The 22397-nt window shown below is 41.4% G+C and overlaps 1 long non-coding RNA gene across 1 annotated transcript in view; it reads left to right on the top strand.

Moving 5' to 3' along the window:
- Positions 1-21532, top strand: part of LOC122551124 (uncharacterized) — a 143849-nt gene extending 122317 nt beyond the window's left edge. The window contains exons 2-3 of the long non-coding RNA XR_015757347.1: positions 20022-20137; positions 21234-21532. This is a non-coding gene — a long non-coding RNA (uncharacterized LOC122551124). The remainder of the gene's footprint in view (positions 1-20021; positions 20138-21233) is intronic.
- The last annotated feature ends 865 nt before the right edge of the window (positions 21533-22397 follow it).

Genomic DNA, 22397 nt, shown 5'->3' with positions numbered 1-22397 from the left:
CCTAGATGGCAATGTCTTGAATTGTGTGAACAGAAAAGGTTTTATTGTATTGCACAGGTAGTGTCAAACCAAACATTTTTCTGGATATGAGTGCAAAGCGTCAGGATGCTATCATAGTGCTTTGATTGTATAATCATTTACAATACCAATTCTCAAAACACACCCTTGCACCAACAATGATTGCTTGGCCATATGCAGCAAAAGCTACATTCTTATAAGAATTGCTATTAGATGGCCTATACAAATCCTCAAATGTTGTGTTAAGGCCATACACAACTCTGATACAGTTCTACCAGCACAGTCCTGCAGTGTCATCTTGACTCAAGTATGGATGTCTTTTTCACAATGCAGAAAGATGACTCCTCCCAGAATCTTAAATGGAAGCTGTAAGTGTAGGAAGAAACAATGTATCTCCACAGCATGAGGAGGACTCCGAGGAAGAGGAGGATATGGATCCACTGAGAACATCCACAGAACAGAGAACAACAATTCAAAGCCTGTGGAAAAGTGTCATGAGATTTGAATATATGGTCAGCCCAAAGAACATGAAGTAAGGATTCTTTATTCACTGACATGAGGTTAGTACTAACAGAAGGGAAATTATGGATAAATGAGGAACAGCTCACACTGACTATGTTATTTGCAACAGGCCACGGAGTTCTTCTGCCTGCTTTCATTTTCCATCAACCATTTCCCACCAATGACCACCTTTCTTTCCATTGAAATGCCATTCAGTTGTTCCAGCTGCACTCCCTCACCATCCCAGCAGGTGGAAGTCCCAGAGAGCTGCTCAATGCCCTCCATCAAAGTTGCCTCCTTCTGTTGAAAGTTCCCTTCCACAATAAAAATTGAAACACCAAATAAAGTATTTATTTCACACTTGCGTATTCGCCTCTCATGCCCTCATAAAGATTCTCACTGACAAAAGACATTATTCCAATTACCTTCATAAGGAAGAAGCACAAAACTCAACAATAGACTCTTACTCCTGGATGCTATTGATTACAGAGATACAAATTCACAGAGCAGTAAAATATGATCAATACCAGGTTGGCAAAAAAAAAACACTTAAAACAAAAGCTAATAAATTCTAGCTTTTATAAGAAAATGTACAGTGCATTACAAAATACCCAAGTGTAATCATAAGTTTATACAAAGCCTCAATCAGTAACTAGGCTACTGTCACACACCGCTGAGGCTAGATTTAATAAGGTTATGGCAGTCTTGTCCCATGTCACCCTTTTTTTCAGGAAAGCCTAGCAGAATAAGAAACATACAAACAGTTAAATAGACAGGTTGTAAATAGACTGAATGGATTTTTCTTTGATTTTTGATTAGCAAATGGTGAATGAAAGAAGCATCAACTTTTGATGGTGCAGAAATCATTAAAGGTTCATGACTACTGCCTTGCAGATATTGCCAGTAGGATTTAGTGTACTGTATTATTTGTACAATCTTAACAAAACACAGTATGTTCATCCTGTTTTTTTTGTACCATGGCCTTTAGCTATGTTTGCTGTTAGTGAAACTGTCATACTGGGGTTTCAAACTTGTTCTGTGTGACAAGGTGCAGGAAGTGTGAGCTGATAATGTTTCAAATGGGCACACTTGATGTCTGAGATCAGAGTGAAGAATGCAAGAAATTGTGCCCCTCGCCAATGAACTAAGAAGGTCAAGGGTAAAATTGTAAATTAGCACTGCAATTTAAGGAAAAAGAACAGAAATGCATTTATCAGTATATAACACAACCACTATTTACTTTTCCAGGCAATTGAGTACTTCTGAAATGTAGTGATGTGGAAATAAAACAGCCAATATGTGCACAGCAAAATTCCATGAATAGCAAAATGATAATGACCAGGATAGCATTTTTCCAAATATCCCATGCTGCACCTGGAAAATTGGTATTATTCGCAGTCCCATCCTGCAAACCATCTGCAAAGGTACTAAAATCTCCACAGGTTAGTAATCAAATGGAGTTACTATTTACAATGCTAGCATTCAGATGGACATTCCAGCTCAGACAGCTCCCGGTCAATCTGATTGGCTCTGCTGGGACCATAGAGTTGCTGGCCGTTGTGGCTAAAACTGGGGTTGGAAGCATTTCCTGGTTTCTGAATCCAGGAGTGCAAGATCAGGCAGTTGCAGGGGTGAAGGCAGAGAGCAGTGGTGAGACATGAGAGGAGGCAGTCGGCAGGGATCCTGTGGAAAGAGCAAGAATGAGGGGAACACTTATATGGGGCACAATCTCATCATTTGGCAGAGAAAATATGTGGGCTGCTCTAGGTTTCACCCACAATAAGTAAAATTGCAGAAAGGTCAGTATTTGAAAAGCGGGAAGTGAGAAAGTCACCTGGTAAAAACACAAGCACCACCCCAGCTCCCCATCTGCCAACCTACTTGCAAGAGACGATAAAATGCTATTCCAGACAAACTGTCATTGTGATGTTGACTGAAGGTTAATTATTGGCCAGGGCACCAGGGTGCCACTCTTCTTTGAAATAGTGGCCAATATTTTACATTCACTGAAGCAGGATTAATACCTCATCTGAAAGATGGCATCACTGGCAGTGCAGTGTTCCTTCAGTCCTGCACTGGAATATAAACTTTTTTTTGCCTCCAGGCTTGGGCTGGCACTTATACCTGAAAGTTTGTTATCGAAAGCAAGACAACTAACATCTAAGCCAATGCTGAGATTCTAATTATCAAATCACATAGTGAAAGAGAAATAAGAGGAGGGAAAAATTGTAAAAATAGAAAGATTACAAAAGGACAGAATTTGTTTATTTATTTCTCTTTTTATAATCTCCAGCAATAAGTAAAACCTGACTGGGCAATAACTTTTAGTGTCAGTGAGATTGTTAAACAGCAACGAATGCTAATTCCTGATGAAGGGCTTATGCCCGAAGCGTTCGCTCTCCTGTTCCTCGGATGCTGCCTAACCTGCTGTGCTTTTCCAGCGCCATACTTTTTGATCTCCAGCATCTGTAGTCCTCGCTTTCTCTTAATAGTTAATACTCGTCAACTCGTTCGGAGTGTATTTGAACTGGAATGAACCAGATTTAATTAAATGATTTGAGTTCACATTCACACACAGACTTGACAACCTTATGTTATTCAACGCAATCCAATGATAAGGTTGATAGAGAAATGTTGTTTGCAGCAGCATTTTGACAGCAACCTTTGGACATTTGCATTTAAGTGCACATCTGAAGTTGTTGTAATGCTGGCATATAAATGTGAGCAACACTAGCTATGCTGTTATCTGGTCAGAAAATAGATTTAGATTAGATTCCCTACAGTCTGGAAACAGGCCCTTTGGCCCAACAAGTCCACACCAACCCTCTCAAGAATAACCCACCCAGACCCATCTCCCCCTGACTAATGCACCTCACACTATGGACAACTTAGCATGGCCAATTCACCTAACCTGCATGTCTTTTGGATTGTGGGAGGAAACCCATGCAGACACGGGGAGAATGTGCAAACAGTCGCCCAAGCCAGGAATCAAACCTGGGTCCCTAGTGTTATGAGGCAGAAGTGCTAATCATTGAGCCACATGACACCACCTGCAAAGTAGTATGCTTTAGTTCAGTTGGCAAAACAGCTGGTGAGCAATGCCAATAACACAGATTCAACTCCTGCACTGGCTGAGAGTACCATGGAGGATTCTTGTTATCAATCTCTCCCTTCACCTGATATGTAGTGACCCTTAGGTTAGACCACCACCAGCTGATGATCCAGTAGGAGTATGATGACTTCACTTATCAAATTACTTTGGATGTTTGTTCAATTGTAGATGCTGGTGACTGATTTAGACATGCTGGAAAGGTTCAAATGAATGTCAGAAGATGTCTGTTATACTGAATAGAATTTGGATTGATTAGACTCAATTCATTAAAACAATATTGAAACAAAATTAACAGATGATTTGAAATTAGATGGGTTTGCAAGAACATAGAATATAGAACATAGAAATTTACAGCACAGTACAGGCCCTTCAGCTCTTGATGTTGCGCCGACCTGTGGATCCAATTTGAAGCCCATCTAACCTACACTATTGCATTCTCATCCATATGCCTATCCAATGACCATTTAAATGCCCTTAAAGTTGGCAAGTCTACTACTGTTGCAGGCAGTGTGTTTTACACCTATACTACTCTCTGAGTAACGAAACTACTCTGACATCTGTCCTATATCTATCAAACCTCAATAGCTATGTCCCTCATGCGAGCCATCACCATCCAAGGAAAAGGTTTCTCACTGTCCCACTGTCACTATCTAACCCTCTGATTACATTATATATCTCAATTACATCATCTCTCAACTTTCTTCTCTCTAACGAAAACAGCCTCAAGCCCTCTGCTTTTCCTCATATGACGTTCCTTCCATACCAGGCAACATCTCCTCTGAACACTTTCCAAAGCTTCCACATCCTTCCAATAATGTAGTGACCAGAACTGCAAACAATACTCCAAATGTGGCTGCAACAGAGGTTTGTACAGCTGCAGCATGATCCAATCTCTCTACCAATAAATGCTAACACACTGTATGCCTTCTTAACAACCCTATCAACCTGGGTGGTAACTTTCAAGATCCATGTACCTGGACACTGAGATCTCTTTGCTCATCTACACGACCAAGAATCTTACCATTAGCTCAATACTCTGCATTCCTGTTACTCCTTCCAAAGTCAATCACCTCACACTTTTCCTCATTAAACTCCATTTGCCACCGCTCAGCCCAGCTTTGCAGCTTATCAATGTCCCTCTGTAACCTACAGCATCCTTTGTCACTATCCACAACTCGACCAACCTTAGTGCCATCCACAAATTTACTAACCCATCCCTCTATGCCCTCATCCAGGTGATTGTAAAAATAACAAACAACAGTGGACCCAAAACAGATCCTTGCGGTAGCCCACTGGTAACTGAACTCCAGGCTGAATATTTTCCATCAACCACCACCCTTTGTCTTCTTTCAGCCAGCCAATTTCTGATTCAAACTGCTAAATCACCCTCAATCCCAACCCTCCATATTTTGTGCAATAGCCTACCATGGCTATTATCAAACGCCTTACTGAAATCCATATACACCATATCAACTGCTTTACCATCATCCACATGTTTGGTCACCATCTAAAAGAACTCAATAAGATTTATGAGGCATGACATACCCTTCATAAAACTATGTTGACTATCCCTAATCAACTTATTACTTTCTAGATGATTATAAATCCTCTCACTTATAACCCTTTCCAACACTTTACCCACAACCGAAATAAGGCTCACAAGTCTATAAATTTCAGGGTGGTATCTACTCCCCTTCTTTAACAAGCGAACACCAGTTGCTATCCTCCAGTCTTCTGGCACTATTCCTGTGGACAGTGATGACATAAAGATCAAAGCCAAAGGCTTGGCAATTTCCTCCCTGGCTTCCCAGATAATCCTAGGAGAAATCCCATCCAGACCAGGAGACTTATCTATTTTTACACTTTTCAGAATTGCTAAACCCTCCTCCTTATGCACCTCAATCCCATCTAATCTAGTAGCGTATATCTCAGTATTCTCCTCAACTACATTATCTTTTTTCTAGTGTGAATACTGACAAAAAGTATTCATTTAGCACTTCCCCTATCTCCTCTGATTCCACGCACAACTTCTCACTACTATCCTTGATTGGTCCTAATCTTATTCCGGTCATTCTTTTATTCCTGATATACCTTTAGAAAACCCTAAGGGTTTTTCTTGATCCTATCTGCCAATGGCTTCTCATGTCCCCTCCTTGCTCTTTTTAGCTCTCTCTTTATGTCTTTCCTGGCTAACTTTCAAGCATCCCAACTGAGCCATCATATCTCATCCTAACATAAGCATGTTTCTTTCTCTTGACAAGAGATTCAACTTTCTTAGTAAACCACGGCTCCCGTGCTTGACAACTTCCTCCCTGCCTGACTGGTACATACTTATCAAGGACACGTAGTAGTTGGTCCCTGAATAAGCTCCATATTTAACTGTGCCCATCCCCTGTAGTTTCCTTCCCTACCTATGCATTCTAAATCTTGCCTAATCACATCATAATTGCCTTTCCCCCAGCTATAACTTTTGCCCTGTGGTATATACCTATCCCTTTCAATCGCTAAAGTAAACATAACTCCCGAATTGAGTTCACTATCACCAAAGTGCTCACCTACCTCCAAATGTAACACCTGGCTGGGTCCATTACCCAGTACCAAATCTAATGTGGCTTCACCCTTTGTTGGCCTGTCTACATACTGTGGGGAGAAAGTGAGGTCTGCAGATGCTGGAGATCAGAGATGGAAATGTGTTGCTGGAAAAGCGCAGCAGGTCAGGCAGCATCTAGGGAACAGGAGAATCGACGTTTCGGGCTTCCTGAAGAAGGGCTAATGCCCGAAACGTCGATTCTCCTGTTCCCTAGATGCTGCCTGACCTGCTGCGCTTTTCCAGCAACACATTTCCATCTCTGTCTACATACTGTGTCAGGAAACCCTCTTGCACACATTGGACAAAAACTGACCAATCTAAAGTACTTGAACTATAGTATTCCCCGTCAATATTTGGAAAGTCCCCCATAACAACTATCCTGTCACTCTCACTCCCATCGAGAATCATCTTTGCTATCTTCGTGTCTACATCTCTGGAACTATTTGGAGGCCAATAGAAAACTCCCAACAGGGTAACCTCTCCTTTCTTATTTCTAATCTCAGCCCATACTACCTTAGTAGGTAAGTCCTCAAATGTCCTTTCTGCAACCTGTCCTTGACTAATAGTGCCACACCCCACCCCTTTTACCATTTTCTCTGTTCTTACTGAAACATCTAAATCCTGGAGCCTTCAATAACCATTCCTGTCCCTGCTCTGCCCATGTCTCTGAAATGGCCAAAACATTGAAATCCCAGGTCCCAACCCGTGCTGCAAGTTCACCCACCTTATTCCGGATGCTCCTGCCATTGAAGTAAACACACTTCAAACTAACTCCTTGCTGGCCATGCCTTCTTGCGATCTTGAAATCTTAGATCTGACTTCACTACCCTCAACCTCTCATATACTTGAACTACAATTTTGGTTCCCATTCCCCCGCCGAACCTACCCAAACAGCATTGGCAAATTCCTCCCCCCCCCCCCCCCCCCCCCCAACGATATTGGTACCAATGTGGTTCAGGTGTAGACTGTCCTGTTTGTGGAGGTACCACCAACCTCAAAAAGTGCCCCAATTATCCAGGAGTCCAAAACACTCCCTCCTGCACCATCCCTGTAGCCACCTGTTCAACTCCTCTTTCTCCCTATTCCTGGCCTCTCTAGCATGTGGCATGGGCAACAAACCAGAGATAAAACTCTGTTTGTTCTAGGTCTAAGCTTCCACCTGAATTTCTGCCTTAAATCTCCATCTCTCTTCCTACCTATATCACTGACGCCTATGTGGACCATGACTTGGGGCTGCTCCCCCTCCCCCTCAAGGATCCCAAAAACACGATTAGAGACATCATGAACCCTGTCACCTGGGAGGCAACACACTAACAGTGAGTCATTCCCGTTCTCACAGAGCCTCCTATCTGTCCCCCTAACTATGGAGTCCCCAATGAGTAATGCTCTGCTCCTCTTCTCCCTTCCCTTCTGAGCAACAGGGACAGACTCTGTGCCAGGCACCTGTGCCCCATTGCTTACCTGTGGTAAGTTGTCTCCCGTAGCCCCCACCCCATCAATGTCCAAATCAGTATACTTGTTGTTGAGGGGAATGGCCACAGGGAATCCCTGCACTGTCTGCCGGTTCCCTTTCTGTCCCCTGACAGTAACCCATCTACCTTCTTCTTTTACCTCCCTGTAACACTTCTGAATAACCCCCTAAACCTCCTGAATGATCCAAAGTTCATCCAGCTCCAGCTCCAGTAACCTAATGTGGTTTTCAAGGAGCTGGAGTTGGGTGAATTTCCCACAGATGCAGTCAGCAGGGACACTACTGGTGACCCTTACCTGCCACACTTTGCAGGAGGAACATTCAACTGCCCTAACTTCCACTCCCACTATTCTAAATTCCCAATGAAACTACTGAAAAACCCTTTTTTAAAAAAGTAAAGAAACTAGTCGCCTTACCAATCCGGAGCACAGGACCTTTTATTTTGGTTAGAGGAGGAAGACGGATGGGAGACACTATCCGAGTAGTGTTTTGGTAAAGCAACCACCCAAAGATAAAGCATCCTGCTCCTCGGTGCTGCCTGAACTGCTGTGCTTTTCCAGCACCACTCTAATCTAAACTCTGATTTCCAGCATCTGCAGTCCTCACTTACCCAGAAGTCCCCTGTCTGCTCCTGGTGACATTCATATTAAAACCTGTAAATCAAGGTTAGATGCCAGGGAGTTTGTTTTTTTATTCATTCAAGGGATATGGATATTGCTGGCTTGGCCATTAATTATTGCCAGTTCCTGATTGGCTTTGCGTTGAGCTCCAGTTTGAAATGCTACAGCATTGGGTTGGAGAGACTGAGCTGTTCGGATAGGATTTTGACCCACCAACAATGAAGGAACAGTGACCAAGTTTCAAATCAGGATAGTTTTTTCCTTCAAAGGAAACTTGTAGGTAGTGATGCCGTCATGCATCTGCTGTCCTTATCCTTCTAGATGGTCGATGTAGTGGATTTGGAAGGTGTTGGCTGAAGACCTTTAGTGAATTACTGCAGTGATCTCATAAATAGTACACATTAATGCTATTGAGCATCACTGATGAATAGATGGTGGAAAGTGTGCCAGTCAAGTGGGCTGCTTTCTCCTGGATTCTCAAGTTTCTTGAGTGCTGTTGGAGCTGTGCTCATCCAAGCAAGTAGGGGTTATTCCATCACACTCCAGATCTATCCTTTTATGGACATTTTCGTAGATGAATGCAGCTTCACCAATACTCAAGACGTTTGATATTACCTAAGATAAAGCAACCTGTTTGATAGCTACCTTATCCAGAAATATTCACTCCCTCAACCAATAATGCTCACTAGCAGCAATGTGTACAATCTACATGATGCACTGCAGACATTCACCAAGGCTGTTTCGACAGCACCTCCTAAACCCATAACAACAATGAAGATAGGCAAAGGGAGCAGATGCATAGGAATAGACAATTTGCATGGTTCCCTCTAAGCTATTCACCATTCTAAATTGGAAACATATCACAGTTCCTTCAGTGTTATTAAGTAAAAATCATGAAATTCCCACAGTAATGGTAATGTGAGGATATTTGCACCAAGTGGACAACAAGGGTTTAAGTCGGCAGTTCCCCATTACCTTATCAGAGCAATGAGGTATTGGCATTAAATGCCTGCTCAGCCAGCGATATCCATATCCCATGAATGATTAAAAAAATGTAGAATCATTTCAGTTGTTCATGATTTAGAATCAGTTTTCTTCTCTTTTATAATGGATATGGTCATGTTATTAGTTAACAGTTGTGTCCAGAATTCTTCTAAAATACATTATCATTAGCATGAGTTTGTTGCCTCACAAAATTTATTTAAATCGGGTGTATCACTCTTGAAATATTCTTCAAAGCCCTTTGGTGCACTTGAATGTCTAATGCAGCTACAAAACTGTAAAACCATTATACAACAAAAACAATTCAAAGCAATGGTGGCCATGAAGTATTACAAAAACTATGTTTTCAGCATGAATCAAAGAAACAAAGGGATTAAGCACATGAAAAACTGTGCTTATTTTCAACTGAAGTTGAAGAAGAGGGGTAAGCATTTTTTCTTGTGTTGTTATGTTTCCCTCATGGCTGCAAACTGTGTTGGAACTGCCAATAGTCACAACTTCTTAAATGATTCATTAATGTTGCATGATCATTTTAATGCAGAAATACATAACAGCAGCTTGCACTTGCAACTAACTTTTGAAAACTCCCCCAGGCCAGTGTGCATAAAGAGAAACAAACAACAAACTGGAATTAGAAGTCTCCAATGATATGAACAAAGCTACAGGCTTGAGGAGCAAACAGAGAATTTTGGAGAAAATTGGTAGGTCTGGCAGCATCTGTGGAGAGAGACTATCACAGTCATTAGAAGATTTTGAAGACGAGAGATTAGAAAACTATAGGTTTTGGCAAAGCAGAGATCTTAAAGTAGGAGTTAAAAAGGGGGTTCAAAATGCAACACAAAGGGATCTGGGTGTTCTTGCGCATGAAACACAAAACAATTGGCATGTAGGTGCAGCAAGAATTTGAGAAGGCAAATTGAATTTTTGCTTTTATTTTAAAAGAGTTGAAAAAGATAGGAAGATTTGTTCCAACTGTTCAGGTTGTTGGTGAGACTGCACCTGGAGTGCTGAGTACAATTTTGGTTCCCATATTTAAGAAAGGATATACTGGCATTGAAGCCAGTTCAAAAGGGATTCACTGGGCTAATTCCCAGTGTGAAGCAGTTAATTTGTCAGGAACAATGGAACAGGGTGGGCATTTATTGATAAACATTTAGAAAAATGAGTGGTATTCTTACTGAAACATGAAAGATTCTGAGGGGGCCAAGTTAAATGCAGAAATCACAAACTAGGGGACATAGTCACAAAATAAAGGTACACTCATTTAAAACTGAAACGCGATGGTGTTTCTTCTTCCAGAGGACAGTGAATGTCTGGAATTCTTCACCACAGAGAGTTATGGAGGCAAGATCACTGAAGCCTTTAAAGAGGAGGCACTTTTGAGATATCGAAGGATGGGTGTTGAGCTGGAAAGAAAGAGTAGTTGAGATCTAGGGCATATTAGCCTCAATCACTTTGAATGTCTTATGACTTTTGAAAATAAGTGAGCTATGAGAGGGAAGGCTACTAATGTTGGACCAAAGGAAATAGACCAAAGTCAGAAGATCAGTGAAAGTCAATGATTGGTTTTACCTATGTAGAAGAATGGTGCAGACATGGATGGATTTAAAGCTAAGACAAAATGAGGGTAATATCCCAGCCACCCAAAATTCACATGTAGAAGTAAGTTCCATCGAACAAAAAATTGGCATAATATGGGGTGGATGGCAATAGGGCTGGTGGGTGCATAAATTCATGCCTCATTTTGAACCAGTGTTGTAGCTGTGTAAGTGGGGAAGAACAAGAGCTTAAGCACAGACTCTGGAGGGTTTCTGAGGTGATACATATCGGAATAAAAACAGGAGGCTTTGGCAGAGAGGACATGGAAAAACAAGACCTTGGGCAAACAATGGTAGCCAGATTGAGTGGACAATAGGAAGGGAGGCATTGAAAGAAATGGAGTGACTAACTAGCTCAAATATTAAGTAGGCAATGACAGACAATACAATATGCCCCTATTGTTTGTGACCGAATGTATTAAGATTCATTTCTGTGTTGATGAATAGCTTGTACTATTTTAAATCTGCCTCATTGTCCCATGCTAAATTTTTATGGCAGAACAATTCATGTTCCTGAATCTACTAATACAAGGTTGTCAAAAGATTCAGCTGTGGGGACAGGCTTGAGGCCAAGGTGTCCCATTGAAGTAGCGGAGTGCTAATCCTTGACAATTGAACTATGTAAAAATAGTATTGCTCACTGAAATTCTCGACCTGAATCATTATTGATGTCCCTCAACCAGAAAAATGATTTGGCTATTTTAATCTAACCTCTGCTCGGAAACTAATTGGATGATATTGACTGCTTGTTTCACACCCCACCCAATGTGACTAATGTAAGTTAAAATAGTGCAAAGTTTAGAATCAGCAGCTTATACCTGACTTTTTTTCACTGGACGAGTCTGGATATAATCCTTCCATGCTTCCCATCCCAAACAGCGTAAAATCAGAATTTTTATTCAGAAACTTAATGTATTAAAAATATTGCAAAAATAATTGTTCTGATCACTTGTGTATTTCAGTCATTACTAATGAATTTTCTGCCTTTTTTTTTGCACAGAGATGCTGTAGTTTGACAGAGTGAATTCTGTAATCCCCAAGGTACATTGCATTCAGTGTTCGACATCCATATAGAGATTAACTAGTAATGCTGGGCGATGGCAGACTATGTCTCCCAATTCTATTTCTATAGATCCCTGATGCCACCCTCTCCTATAGTTGTCCAGTGAATCCGCTCAGAAGAATTTTCTTATGGGTACCCCATGTGTAATCAAAATCTTGGAATGTGTTAAGTCGTGTTCTGGACTCCCCTGTGTCCTATTAAAATATCAGTGGGGTGGCCCTCCACTTGGCTGTCTACCAGAACCCATGCCACACTGTCCCATCTGGAACTGCCCACCCACTGAGGAGAGGCATGGCATCGTCACACTTTGGGGAGTGTAGCCACCTGGGAGTACAAGGAGTTAGACAAAGGGATTTCCTCCATTACATTTGACTGTGTGATCTTCCCCAGCACATTATCTGCTGCTTGTCTCTCCGTTCTGTCCAGCATCATGGACCAGGATCTTGAGCCTGGCTCGTGTGGTGGTGCTGACTGCCTGGACATCTTGCAGTACCCTGTGAAGTGACCTGTGCACCCACAATTGTAACATTGGCCTTGCCGCAGCAGCTGATGTTGATCCCTATCTCTTACTGTGGGATGGGTGTATGGAAGTGGAGAGGAATGGATCCCTTGTTTCAGTCGCTCCCTTCATTCCACCACATGGGATTAGAGTTGGGGCTTTACTGGGTGCATTTGTCCATTTCCTGACTTGAGGTGCTCAGATTAATGAGAGTCTTTCTCCCAAACCCATGCCATCCTCCTTTTCACCCAGTGTTCTCTGCGTGGGTGTTATCCGTGGCCAACAAAATTTTCATAGCCTTTCCCCTCTGCCTCAGTGCTATGGGATACAAGTATTCGTGTCCAATTGGCCTTGCTGTGCAGTGTCTTTGCAGTCTGACTAGATTACCGAACACTCCTGCGAACAGTGTCCACAGGCACCTGGCAAATGCAGTCAGGTGCTCTCCCTTTCACTGCCCACAATTTTTTAATCCATTCATGGGATCTCTCCTATTGTATCCAACAGTGACAAGGATTGCCACTTCCCATCCTCCCACATTCTAAGGATTGGGTGAGGCAGAAAGGATCATGGGCCTCAGGCACATTCACATCAATTTTGCCTCCTCAACATCATCGAGCCCATTGAGAACCCTTGATGTGTGCTGTCAAGATATGTTAGCTTTGGGCTTAAATACTGGGATATTTTCTGTTAAGTCCACCAATTGTCCCAGTGTAAACGGGTTGTATAAATAATTGTATTGTAGTTCTGACCATCCTGACAGGTTGTGGTCAGTGAGTTCATGGGGACAGGGTAAGATCCTGGGGGTGCCAAAGGTCTACTTCCTTCAGAAAGGAAAAAGCTATCCCTGATATTCACCGTTCTTGGTGTATTTACAGGCTTGTTCTTCCCTTCCCTCTCATTCTATCTGATAATTGCTGTCCCTATCTCATTCTACTGTCCCAAATGTGCATATCATTCCATTTGAAGAGAAATTAGGGACTTTAATTTTTCGATTTCACACTGGCATATTGAATGTCTGGCAGTGTGGGTTCTGCTTTCTTTGCCTGCCTGGTGCAGGACTCTGTAGGATTTTAAATTTCTCAGTCAGCTCATCCACATCATTTTGGGCTGTGTCCCAATCACTGACCTTGCACTGTGCCTCCTGGTGTGCCCGATTGCACTGAGTCTGAAACTGCCCCAAGTGTACCATTTTCACCTGGTTCCTCTGCTCGCTGCTCTGCTGCTTTGGCTCGAACTTTCTCCAGTTCCTGCTTCACTTCCTCTAGCTCCTTCCTTTGTTTTACCTTTTCACATTCTCTACCTTTCAGCTGCTCCATGCACCATCCCCCACTGTTGCCTCTGCTACATCAATGACTGTATTAGTGCTACCTCGTGCTCCCACGAGGAGGTTGAACAGTTCATCAACTTCACTAACACCTTTCACCTCAACCTCAAATTCACCTGGACCATCTCGGACACCTCCCTCCCCTTCCCGGACCTCTCCACCTCTTATCTAACTATGGACATCTACTACAAACCCACCGACTTCCACAGCTACCTGGATCACACCTCCTCCCACCATGCCTCCTGTAAAAACACCATCCTTTATTCCCAATTCCTCCGCCTCCATCGCATCTGCTCCCAGGAGGACCAATTCCACCATAGAAAATCCCAGACAGCTTCCTTCTTCAAAGACTGCAATTTCCCATCCAGCACATCTCCTCCACTTCCCGCATCTCTGCCCTTGAACCCCACCCCTCCCTAAGCAACAAGGACAGAACCCCCTGGTCCTCACCTTCCACCCCACTAACCTCCGTATACATTGCATCATCCTCCGCCACTCCTGCCACCTACAAACAGACCCCACCAATAGGGATATATTTCCCTCCCGCCCCCTATCAGCATTTTGGAAAGACCATTCCCTCCGTGAGTCCCTTGTCAGATCCACCTCTCCCCACCAGCCCTCCACCTTCCACTGCCACTGCTGGAAGTGCAAAATCTGTGCACACACCTCCTGCCTCACCTCTGTCCAAGGCCCCAAAGGATCCTTCCACATACAACAGAAATTTGCCTGTACCTGATAAGGTCTCCATTATGTTAGGGAGAAAATAAGCCAAATTGTGGATCATTCAGAGAACATCTCTGGGACACCCACACCAACCAATCCCACCACCCCTTGGCTAAACACTTCAACTCCTCCTCCCACTCCACCAAGGATATGCAGATCCTGGGCCTCCTCCAATGCCAAACCCTAACCACCCAACGCCTGGAGGAAGAACGCTTCATCTTCAGCCTTGGGACCCTGCAACCACACAGGATTAATGTGGATTTCACCAGTTTTCTCATTACCCTTCCACCCACCTTATCCCAGTCCCAAGTCTCCAACTTGGCACTGCCCTCTTGATCTGTCCGTCATCTTGCCCATCTATCTGCTCCAACTTCCTCTCCAACTTATCACCTTCTCCACTACCTTCATCTACCTATTGCATTCTCAGCTACCTTCTCCCCTCATCCTCAACCCCCTTCCATGTATCTCTCAGCCCGGCCCCCCCCCACACCGGCCCACAATCCTCATTCCATAAGGAAGGGCTTATGCCTGAAACATCGAATTACCTGCTCCTCGGATGCTGCCTGACTCGCTGTGCTTTTCCAGCACCACAGTCTCGACTCTGATCTCCAGCATCTGCAGTCCTCACTTTCCCGCAGCTGTCTATCACTAGGGTGTTGCTGAGGTTTACAGATTATGTCCCTTCAGTTTTCCATTCTACCTTCCAGAATTTCTGTCTTGTGACTCCTGGATCTGACATTTGCTCACTGCAATGGTCAATCCACCGGGGCCACTTCTTATTGAAGTATCATCTTCACACCTTCTCCCATTCTGAGCACTGTGCCATTTCTCCTGTTGTTTCCTTTCAATTTTCTTCTCTCTCTTTGTCACCTGACCCTGTACTAGCCTATGCTAGATTTCCTTTTCTGTGGCTCCCCTAAGAGTGTACTAACTCTGGCTGTTTGTCTTCTTCATGTTACAAGCACTTGGTTTATGGCCTAATCACTAGTCAGAAACTTTCACTATCTTTCAACCACTTGAATCCTAACCATTGCATGGGATAGCTGCCCTCTTACTCAGGCTCGACTGACAATCTGAGAGTTCAAGGTTAGCGGAGTTTGATTTTGGAAGTTATGCTACACTTCAACACTACAACAATCGAAGACCGTAGCAGGTCAGGCAGCATCCAGGGAACAGGAGAATCGACGTTTCGGGCATAAGCCGTTCTTCAGGAATGAGGAAAGTTTGTCCAGCAGGCTAAGATAAGACCTTTTATCTTAGCCTGCTGGACAAACTTTCCTCATTCCTGAAGAAGGGCTTATGCCCGAAACGTCGATTCTCCTGTTCCCTGGATGCTGTCTGACCTGCTGCGCTTTTCCAGCAATACATTTTCAGCTCTGCTCTCCAGCATCTGCAGACCTCACTTTTTTCTCAACAATCGAAGACCATCAACAGTGCCAATGTTGACCGTACTTTGCAGACTTTGAGCACTTTATGTATTAAAACGTGTTGTTCAAGAGCTCTTGTGGGTGAGGCAGACAAAAGGAATGTAGAATTTGGCTTGCAGTTCAACTCAATTTTACTAAGAAAAATTCCTTTTTAAAAACATTTTGTAAACATTTCCCAAATTCCTGTAATATTTGCTATGTAAATCATCTGAGAAAGGATACAACCAACAATGATCCATATATTTGAGTAGCCCATTGCAAACTTCTTCCTCTCCAACGGAAGGTTAGCTCTCGGCTACAAAGGTGGATGTCACAGATCAGGAGGATATTCTCCTGAGTCTTCCTGGGCTGCCATACCATCTCCTGCCACAAGTCTGGCTGTGCGTCTTCACTGAGAAGGTGGCTTCCAAGTATGTGTTTTTATCTGTCGCCTTTGGCCAATGGAGTCATGAGTTGGGGTCAAAGCACTCAGTGGGATCATGCCAGAAATCTGATTGATATTTCTCCAATGCACAACCATCAGGCTGGTTGTAACTAATTCTTTGTGACTTCTTTGCCCTTCGTTTCCATTGTTCTCTGTAGCCAGTAGCTGCTGACTGTCATTTAATTTAGTTTGGCAAATTATCTGTCAGGCATGATTTCTCCAGCTGTAGGTCAATTTAGAATGTCCAATTTTGGGGCTGGTGATCACTTGACCAGAAGATCAACAACATCCTATGATCTCTGCGCTTCACCAATTCAGGCTTCTCGCTCATCTCTGATCCTTATCTATTCACCATTGCTGTCCCTGTCTTCAGCTATCTACCTTTTATGCTCTGAAATTCTGATTCTAAATCTTCTAGCTCCATGATGTGGAGAAGCTGATATTGGGCTAGAGCGGATAAAGTCAGAAGTCACACAACAGCAGATTATAGTCCAACAGGTTTATTTAAAATCACAAGCTTTTGGAGCACTGCTCATTTATCAGGTGAAGTGGAGAGAGATGCACAAGCACAGAATGTATAAAGTTAAAAATCACACAACACCAGGATATAGTCCAACAGGTTTAATTTGAAGCACACACTAGCTTTCAGAGCATCGCTCCTTCATCAGGTTCATCAATTACCTGATGAAGGAGGGGTGCTCTGAAAGCTAGTGTGCTTCCAATTAAATCTGTTGGACTATAACTTGGTGTTGTGTGATTTTTAACTTCTGTATACCCCAGTTCAACACTGGTATCTCCAAATCATGACAGAATGTATAGGCAGAGAGATAATTGCAAGATAGTTCCAGGTAATTAAGAGTGTCAACAGCTTCATGCAAACAGTGTGAATGAAGTGTCGTCAGTTGAATAATAAGTAAAGTGATGACCTAGGAACTGATTAATCAAGACAGAAAGATAATTACAAATAATAAAAGTAAGATGGTGCTAGAGACAAATCCATTGGCTGGAATAACATGAGTAGAGAGTGTATAAGAGTAGCATGAAGAGGTTCCAACAAAAGTAATCAAAATATGTGCAAAGTTATTAAGATAGAGAGATAATCACAAGTGATCAAGGTAATGGTGACAAAACAGTACAGTTGTGAAGATTTTACAAACACAGAACAGTATGATGGGGTTACATGTAGCGTGACATGCACCGAAGATCATGGTTGATGTTGTCCTCATGAGTGCGGAACTTGGCTATCAGTTCCTGCTGGTGATTTTGCCTCCATATGTTCCTTTCCTCTTTGGCCAAACATTTTCTCACATTATCTGTGTGTTGTTTGTTAATGTTCTTGCAAAGTATACTTAAGATTCTATTAAATGCAAGAAGTTGTTGTTGTTTCTTTAAACTTTTGAACCTTATCACAATCTGCTTGTTCAGTCTGCACAGACATATACTGGCATATATAATTTCCTAGTGAAATGGAGCTATTACAGTCCAGGTTACAGATTGAGATTCATGCGACACAGTAGATGTCAAGATCAGCTGATCAAAGCATAAGCAAGACACTTGAGAGCTTAAATAGGATGGAGATTGTAAAAATTGTACACATTAGAAATGTTTCAAAACCTGTGTTATTGTGTTTTACCATATAGAGTAATTGTGTTTTACCATACAGGTGCTTCTGACAGCCTCTCAGAGGTTTAGCTGATTGAAATATCCAGTCGCTGCCAGAATATTACATCAAGGAAACAGTTACAGCTTTTCTGATCGGTTTGTCTGTATTGATCGAATTTTGCTGTGCTAATTGAAAAAGTGGTGTTTCTTAATCCCTCAGATGAAAGCCATCTAGTACAATCTGACTTAAGTTATCAAAACTTTAATGACACAGAAAATTGAAAATAAGAATAACTGAAATCCCTGTTTCCACCAAGAATCTACATTCTACCATTTACCCTGGTGTAGGAGCAAGATACAATGAATGTGCCAAATCTAAAGAACAGAAAATGGAATACTCACCAAGTCTGGCAACATCTGTAGAGTTAGAAGCAGACTTAATATTTCAGGTTGTGACACTAAGCTAAGTGTTTGCACCCTCTTTTAAAATAGTCTTCCTCTACTTTACAGTTCTTATTTAATACACCTGCCAGGTTTTCAATCTTCATAATTTGATATTTCATCTATGAGTTGTTCCTTTATTGACTGAATATTCTTTTACTTTGTATCTGTTAATACCAGTTGGCTTTTTCTTTCATGTTACCTACAGAGGTTTTATTTTGGTCATATTTTCTCTTGAACTTTGCTGTACCAGTTTCGATATTCCTAATGTTTTTGTTGAGTACTAATCATACTTATTCCACTTTGGTGATCATTCCGAGTCATATTTGTACAGCAGCCCTTGGTCTGTTCTTAGCCTAGTGAGAGGTTATCCATGGTATTCTGTTCATTCTGAACCAAAATAAAAATCACTGCTTTGTTTCAGATAACTTGAAGTGCATGCCTCAATCTTTTAAATTATTCCTTTTGGTATCCCTAAAGTACTCACACATTACATTTGGAAGTACATAATCTAGACCTTCTGGGTAATATTCACAGTTTTATAAAGCTTGCCTCAAACTCCGCATTAATGTAATCATGGACTTTTTGCTATGGCCTGGCATCATCATTGCTCCACTTGTACAACATTAAGTAGACTTTTGCACATTTTAATCCCAAATTCTAAATTGTGCCCTGTATAATGAAGGGTCTCCCTCAGCTCCCTCATCTACTGCAAAATGAGGTCCTCGCTGCCAGATTGCAGATCCTTCACTTTCCTATTCATTCACATGCTTGGTAACAATCCTCCTATAATTGGATATTTTAAAGTACGCAGATGTGTAAAGAAAGCTCAGAGGTAGCTACATGCAAAAACAATGTCAAAATTATTTTGAATGACTTTGCACACTTCAGACTGAAGATCCTGCATGACTAAAATATGTGACAAATAGTTGTTCTAATGTCTTTTTGATTTCATAAGTGCTGCTATGAAATAAAAGCCATATGTTGAGAGAGGCTATTAGAGTGATTGATCACTTCCCTTACTTTTTTGCATCTGATACATCACAAAACTAATCAGAAGATACTTCTGGAATCTGCCAATCTTTTATGTACAAATGTACAAACCAAGGCTGCTGAAGTCAAAGAGCAGCAGATATATTAAATTCCATTTGACTACACAGCTGCAACAGCAAATTAAGCTCAAGTTTGATCACATAGTTGGCATCCCAAATGTCTTGGGAGCAATAGACTGAATGCACGTTGTGCTACATATCCCTGCTGTCACTAAAGCTGTTTATTAGAATCATAAATAGTTTCACTCCTTCAATTTGCAGGTGGTTTGTGATGTAAAGCATCAACTCATGAATGTCATTGTTAAGCTCTCTGGGCTTTGCTGGGATTTGCATGTGCTGGATTGTACATGCATACCGATTTTTTTTTTGATAATAACACAATCAGTGGGAGTGGAGCGAAGGGTAAATTATTGATAGATTAAATATTCTAAGATATTGCTGTACATTTATCAACAGGAAGCAGGAGTAGTGGCCTTAAGAACTGATTTTTTAAAATATAATTCACAATTGATTTGTTTATCTACAGGCTTGTTTCTGTTTTTTTTTTGTCACAGATGTATATTCACAATAACTGAAAGGAGCCAAGCGGTGTGCAACCTGCATGGGAATTTCTGGAATGTCATATGGATGTGAAACCCAAAGGAAACATTGGCTTCAATTTTCCATTCTAGTAAGCGGTGAAAAATTCAACTTAAATTTGTTGTTTAAGCTGAGGACCCTGACCCTTAAGCTGAGTCTCATGCATGCTCATATGCTATACCTAACACAAGGTAAACTTCCATTTGCTGGTTTTAACCTGCATGGATTGCTGCATGATTTCTTATGATGTTGGAATCAGATTCACACAGACCTGGGCTATTTGCCCTACACTTGCCCTGGTTTTTCCATAGATCTAGTCGTGGAGTCATATAGTACAGAAAAGACCCTTTGTTCCACCAGGTCTGCATCGAACTGTCTACTCTAATCCAACTTATTTGCATTTGGCCCAGAGCCTTGAATGTTGTGATGTTTTAAATGCTCATCCATGTAGTTGTGAGGTTTCCCACCTAGTCACACTTGCAAAGAATGCAGCACCAAAAAACATTGAGCACATGTGCAGAAAGTCTGACTTGAAAGGCTAAGCCAGACTCCAGAAGGGTCTGAGGTAGGATAACTGGACCTGTAACATTAACTCTGCTTTCTCGCCACTGATGCTGCCAGACCTGCTGAGTTTCTCCAAAAATTTCTGTTTTTGTTTCAGATTTCCAGCATCTATAGTTTTTGTTTATCTCAGAACAGAACACAGGTGACAAACAAGACAAAAAAAAAACACAATGCTGGCAGTATGCAAAGTGTTAAGAATTTACAGAAATGCAATGACAAAATGCACAGTCAGAAATAAAGTTTTTGCATTACATTGCCACATTGTGCAACACTAAGTTGAAAATGGATTGCAATCCAACTACAGAACTTATGCTCAGAAGATAACTATAAATGACCTTGATGTTTCCTCAAATAAGGTTTGGTTTTAGCCATAACTTCTATCGACAAAAAAATCTTCCACCATTGTTTTGTTATTTCCCTGTCAACTCCCAGAATATTGTTTGGAACTGACTTGGGATTAAATATTTGCCTGTCAGTGAGTGGATGAATTGTATGATGACAAAAAGACACTGCGCTTTAAGGTTTTTCAATACAATGAAGGGTGTATTTAAATTTTTAAATGGTCTAGAGTAATCGGTGTTGTTTATTGATAACTCAAAATATTCTTTTATCTTTTACAACAGCGTGGGAACTGCTGCAATGAGTTTCGATTGAAGAGCCTCCATGTATGCCATCTTGGACTGTGTGCTTTTATTTCCTGCACTGACCTTGGATATGACACTTCATCAAATACCTACTGGAAGTTCAAGTGCAGTCCATCCCCCTTATCCACAAGGTACTTCCTCAAGGAACTCCAATAGATTGCGTAAACAAGATTTCCTTTTCATAAAACCATGTTGATTCTGCTTGATTTCTTTTATCTAAATGCTCTGCTATAACTTCTTTAATATTAGTTTCCATTTTTTTCGATCTGATAGATCTGAATTTAACTGACATGTATTTCCCACTTCTGTCTCCCTCGCTATTTGAATAAAATGACTAAATTGGTTATCTTCCAATTGAGTGGAACCTTCACTGACTCCAGGGAATTTTCGAAAATTGAAACTATTGCACCTAAAAGCTCACTAACATCTTCTTTTAAAACCCTAGGACGAAGTCTATTAGGATCCTGACACTTGCCAACCCACAGATCCAAACGTTTGCTGAGTACCACTACTCTGGTGATCCTGATTTTTCTGTATTTTCTCTTTTTTCCATTTTCCAATATCTAATTACTTCATGCTATTACTTGCATCCTTTATGGTGAAGACCTGTTCAATTCATCTCTCACCTCTTTATTTTCCATTATCAGTTCTCCAGATTCTTTTTCCATGGAACAAATGCTCACTTTGTAACTCTTTCTTTTTAATTATTTATAGAAATTCTTCCAGTTTTAATATTACTGGCTTTCTTTCTTTTGTATTATATGCTTTCCCTCTTTATTAATTTTTAGTAATCCTTTCTCTTTTTAAAAAATTCTTTCCAGTATTCTGTTCTCTTTCACAATTATAAATATTTTCTTTAAGTTTGATATTAAGTATGGATTAAGGTTTATCCTTCAGAATCTTTTTTTTACACTATTTAGACATTTAGGTCTTAGGAGTACTTGGAGGAGTTTGTAGGTTTCAAGGCTTTAGGGGAAATGGTTCAATAATGGTAATGTCACTGGCCTATTACCCCAGAATCCCAAGGCCAATGTTCTGGGGACATGTGTTGAAATGTGTCCCACCAGAACAGATGGTGAAATATTGAATTCAATAAAAAAACCTAGAACACAAAGCTGACCTAATGATGACCATGTAACCATT

The sequence above is a fragment of the Chiloscyllium plagiosum genome, unplaced genomic scaffold (genome assembly GCF_037043375.1).
Source record: "Chiloscyllium plagiosum isolate Xiang-an unplaced genomic scaffold, Cpla_swu_hap1 HiC_scaffold_6, whole genome shotgun sequence".
Classification (NCBI taxonomy): Eukaryota; Metazoa; Chordata; class Chondrichthyes; order Orectolobiformes; family Hemiscylliidae; genus Chiloscyllium; species Chiloscyllium plagiosum.
This window is presented reverse-complemented; position numbering and strand designations above follow the sequence as displayed.